Consider the following 6,000-nt stretch of genomic DNA (forward strand, 5'->3'; position numbering starts at 1 on the left):
AATTTATCTACTTATTACAGAATCACTTTTTGGTAGAAGCTACTAAATTATAGTGAATAAGGATGAGGTCCATTCTTAGGTTGAGTCTGATGAAAAAGAGATAGAGATGGATTTGGGAGATCATGAATGGTAATGAGATTATAAAGTGAGAATACTGTACCACTCTGACGCCTATCAACTAGCAAATATGTGGTTCATGTGAACGAGTGGAACATGTCCAAGTAGTATTTACGATATAGAAACACCTGGTCAGCAAGGATCGTTAAAGTAACTGTTAACAAGTTGCTTACCGTGTGAAGCTCGTTTAACCAGTTCTTGGAAAATTCACCTCGCGTGAAGCATTTCAGTGTGGTTAGTGCTGTGTTGCTTGGATAAAAAACGACTGCCTTTTCTCTTTTTATTTAGCTGTCAATAGTGGACGTTCGAGGAATCTAGGACCTGCACTCTGAGTTCAAACAGGTATACCTAGATTCACGTGTTTGTTAATTTTGTGATCAAATTCTGAGAAAATTCAGAGGTGTGGCTATTATTAGGATTAATTTGCAAAGTTGCTTTTATAACTTTGGGATGATCCACATATCTACTAATTTTATTCAAGGTTTATGGGTATTTGTTTAAAGGAAACTCATAAAAGAGATTACCAAAGCAACAATTGAATTCATTGAAAGCATATGATTTGCATTTAGTATTTCCATGAGGAAATTCTGATAAATTTTAAAAATTTAAGTTGAGGTATGATATTTTGTGTTAATTTGTTGATAATATTTAAACACTACAAACTGTAACAAAATTGGTTTCCCTTTTCTTCAGAATCTCTGTTCAATATTATAGACTTATAGAAGAACTGATTTTAAATAATTATCAATTTTTTTACATAATAATTAACGATAATTAATTTGAATATAAGCTCTGAGCTTATATTATTCAATGGTATTGTACATTTGACAATAATGTGTCATTGAAATGTTATTCAGCTCTTTAGGCACGTGTATGTAAATCTTCAGTTGAAGAAATCAAATATTACTGTTGAAGCTGCTTATCATATAACAATTCCAAATGTTGAGATAACTTCTGAATGGAACTGAAACTGTTTGAATGGACTGTGAATAAGTCTGATAATCGAAATTCAGTGACCTTTGCATTAGGTGTTCCTGAGAGAAGAGATCTGAATGTTATATGTATGTTCCAGACAGCACATACATGTTCAAATGTATGTAAATTATTGTATTCTTACATTCAAGTTCTATTATAAAGTTGTAATTGTTTGACTATTGTTACAATAAAACAGATCTGAATTACAAAATCTAGAAATTTCACTATTCTCATCCTATATAGATACATTTATCATAGAACGTCATACATGTAGTTACTAAAAGTAACAAGTAAATACGTGTATTTAACAAAATAAATTACTAAACAAATATTCTAATAAAATTCATCCTACACGTATACACAATAACGATATGTAAAATAAACACGCAAAGAAAATTTAAGATGTAATTAATAAAAAAACAATCTTTGAATGAAATATCTTGAATAATTATTTAGCACGAAGAAAGAAGAAAATTTATATTAGCAGTTATTTTTATCACTGACATATTTTACACATTCCTCTCTTGCCATGTTACAAACTATGGGATGTTATATAAATTCTCATCACATAGAAAATGTTATTCAAGATTTTCTACTTAAAGATTCTTCTATTTTCGAAATCACAAAACATTAAAATTATATAAAAATGGTAACACAAAATTTGTTAGAGATTCTCCCAAATCTTATACAGTGCACTTCTACTACAAATGCTCACCTTTTGCTAATATCCTCCTATTAGGTACCTACAGTTTAATGAAAGGATATGGCAGAGGAATGCAACAACGCCCATTTAGAGTAATAATACTTTTATTTCTCAGTATTATTTATCATACCCATCGTTACAATATAATAAATAGCGAGAGAACGATAGAGTGCGCCTCTTTGCGTGTTAATATCTATCATATTAGTCTGTTAGGTACAACGATAACAATCTCGTCGGGGCGAGCATCACTTCCATCGTCGAATCGCAATTAATTCAATCGAGCCAGCGAATTTCGCGAATCACGGAATCTTCGAATGTACCCAGTCTACAAGGTGATCTAAAACAATGAGTCGATGGAGCAAACGATGGAAAGAAGACGTCAAAAGAAACATTTCTTTTTTAAGAAGTATATCTGTTGTTGCTTTATTTGTAGATAATAAGTTCCTAAAATGATTCGAATAGGTCTGGACGATCTCTCGCCATAGGTGCAAAAATAGTGTATCTAAATCTGATATTATCGATTGTTATAAAAATTTAAGTGAGGGTATGATATGGTGTAATCTCTATATGTATAAGAATTGACATGTATTTTTTATTAATTAAAAGTTTACTGAAATGTCATAGAAATCTGACAGTAAGTAAAGAACACTTTTATGGCAACTGGAGTATGGCAGGTTGCTTATTGATAGGAGGTCAACGTATGCAAATTGCTTGACAATAGGCGCTTGAAATGTGTTACAGACGTTGGAAGTCTACCATCTTAACTCTACAATGCGCAATTTTTATTTTGAAATCAAATAATATTTTTCCCTTTAGAATGTGGCAGAAAATAAGGGAAAAGTAATAAAAATAATATTTTTCATTTTTTCATATTTTTGTATTAAAATTGTGTATATTATATCTCTTATTTGCATCACTGCGATTTAAAGGTACCTCACTTAAGATTGAGTTCTTCTATTCGGTTTTCATTATTTTTCCTAAAATAATAATGAAAATAGAAACGTAAATATGTGTTGAATATTTTTGACCAGTTTACAAGTTCGCAAAATTGAATCAAAATCAGAGCCTGACACTTAAGTGACGTCCCTTATAACTGGCATACTGAGAGTTACTCTCTGACGACCTTTCCTATCCAAAATTCATAACCTTCGCTATAATAAAATCAGTGAGATCAGAAAAAATACATCAACTCTTTTTTAAACTGAGTCATACACTGAATCGCGTCATACATATTTATATATAACCAAAGAGTGTAAACTCAGTATAGTTACTAAAAAGTGACTTAATTCATCCCTGATCTTATCGATTCAACTATGTAACTGGATACTAATCCAGCTGTGCAATTAAGAGGTCAAATAATAATACTCTGGAGCCAAGCTAACGAATGAATTAAAATCTAATCTGTGTTCATAAAAGAAAAAAATGTTTCTTTCATCGTCTACTAGCGCCTCCCATCCATTTGACTCGTAATTCTGAATCACCCTATCTATATCTCGCGGGCATCTCTCGCATCGGCGAACGGCGAGAAACGATAGGATCGATCGAACCTTCCTTATTATCCTCGTCACGCTCCCTACTTTCCATATCTGTACCTTTTCGCTCGTTCTTTTCAACGCCCGCTGAAGAACCTCTTCACTGGACGCACAGTCGATCGAAACACTTTGCACGCGTCGTTTGCATCGCGATTATCATTTATCCCCCCATACACACACGCGCGCACACACGCTGTTCCACGCACAAACGCGAAAACCTTATCAGGAGAATCGACTCCATTAATGATAATCAAGTAGTACAAATCGTATTCAATTGTTATGTATCTGATTCTTTTTTTTTTTCTTTCTTAACGAGAGACGCTTGAGAAACTTAGGAGCTAGGAGCATCGAAGCGCGAAAGATGCACACCTTGGGATCTAGGTATTTTTTCCTGTGAGAAAATCTGCAAACGCGAGCGTTAATGACTGGAGCGATTAGGTGGAGTTCTTTATTTTGGAATAATTTTGACGTTAATGCGATCTTTGAAGATGTACTTTATGTATAAAGTATCATTCTTTGTTTGCGCAATGAGGGTGAAAATGGCCAGGATGGGTTGGGAAATATTTGCATTTGGATGTGAAAGGATCTGTTCAGCTCTTGACTAATGATTTGGAATTTCACATTTCCAATTTCAGTGTTTGGAAACACCCTGTACGACTACGATCGTTACAAATCAGCTGAAGAGAAGTACTGCACACGACTTGGCTACGAACATCCTAAGAAGAGTATCTCAAGTGAGCGATCACAAACCTAACGTTGTACTGAATTGTATAAATAACGAGCTAAAGTCTATAGTGGAGCGGCCGAATGCATGCGTTACCATTCTACTTAAATGGCATTAAATGTGGTACCGAGAGGCACGTGTTCGTCTCGCAATGGTCGCCATAAGCGTACTAGGTGTGTCGTTGTATGAAATTAAACCGCGAGTCGATTTGAATGAGACTGTACGAAGCAAAGAAGCAGAATTGCATGGTAGGACAAAATGAAATAGAAAGGCAGAATTTGTTTTATCATTTCAGGTCTCTACATGAAAAAAAATGGTCATACAGATCTAGCAAAAATCTAGGTATAAACAGAGGAGACTTTTGTAGGATCTGAGGTACACTTTTGTAAAATTAACAAAGGTAGCTTGACTAAGAGCAGCACTGTTAAATCTGTGGTTGTAAGGCAAAATTACCTGAGTCACAGGTTTCTGTTTTCGAGACACTGGCGTTTAATGTGTAATTGTGACATAATGTGTTGCTCTAGAAATATTGCCATACCTTCACAGAAAGTAATGAATAATAATACATAAAAAATTCACAACTTCTAATTTCATTCAAATTACCCATAAGTAACTCACTGATATTTTACACAATATCAAAAATAATGTAGTATAAATACTTTGTCACCGCCATATCAATTAAGGATTTCTAAAAGAATTTCACTCTGTTGATAACGATTAATCCATAATATTTCTCACAAGGAACACCTGACAAGGCCTAGCTAAATTCTCGATATCGTGTAAACGATAAGACTAAAAGTGAATAAAAAGGATAGTTCGTGCGCAAAACGGTCTTAACGCGTGAATCCTTCTGCTAAATGCCGATTAAAGCCCGTGCAGAGTGGTAAAAGCGAACTTTCCGATCTTTCTTTCAAACAAAAGATATTACGTACGGCGTGTAGATGGTATCGCCTCGTATAACATAACTAAATTTACTTTCAGTCACGCGAGGAGGTTTCGTATCCGCCGCGAAGTTGTTGGCTAGACGTTAGAACCGTGCGCCTGGTGGCAGCTGTTGCAGGGAGAAAGATTGAACGGTTTTAAGTGCACGGCTTTTTGCTTCGGAGATAATAAACGATAATAATGACCAGCGATAAGGGAGCGCGCGCGCGTGTTATCGCGCTCCTTCCCATGAATTTACATATTTTAAACACCGATCCTCGTCTTTACGTATTAAACTGTTTTAGATTGCCTTCTGTTTTTCGACGTTGGTGAGCTTCACTTTCTGGTTATGATAAGTGAGATTATTTTGAACATTGTTGCGCTTCTGAAGAAAGTATGACAGCACGTGGGTAATTGGAATCGCTTAGTCGCTGGTTCTCACGTTTCCCATTTGCAGGACAGCCAATGCTGATTTTGGGAGCCATGTTGCCTTCCTCTTTTCTAAATTAATATTCGAAACTATAGAAATTAAAATTTGTTTTATGGATCATGTTTAAAAAATAGGTATTTCTTGTTGCATGTGTGTGTTGAATATTTCCAAAATTTAGGATATATAGTGAACTATTAAACAATTATATAATATTAATTGTTTAGTATTTCATAATAAATAATACAATATTTCTGTTGTCTCCTAGCTTTTAAACTTTGTTTTAAACATTTGAATGATCTCGTATACACCATTCTTAGGGATATTAATAATTATTAACATGATCACAAATCTATGACCCATATGTAGGTCAGGATCATTTTAAAAGCTTTTCCATTATATAATTTCAATGGTTTAATGGAAATTTCATGAATTTTATAACTCAAATTTTCATTATATTCTTGTAAAATTTTTGATTCAAAAATAATTGTGTAGATTTTATTAATAATATACTTAAAGATGAATTAGTATTCCTCGTGTAGGCTGTGAACGTTTTAAATACCTCACAGATCACTTAACTTGTCAATACAGTATCTCTTTC

This window comes from Calliopsis andreniformis, chromosome 1, assembly GCF_051401765.1.
Source record: "Calliopsis andreniformis isolate RMS-2024a chromosome 1, iyCalAndr_principal, whole genome shotgun sequence".
NCBI classification, from domain to species: Eukaryota; Metazoa; Arthropoda; class Insecta; order Hymenoptera; family Andrenidae; genus Calliopsis; species Calliopsis andreniformis.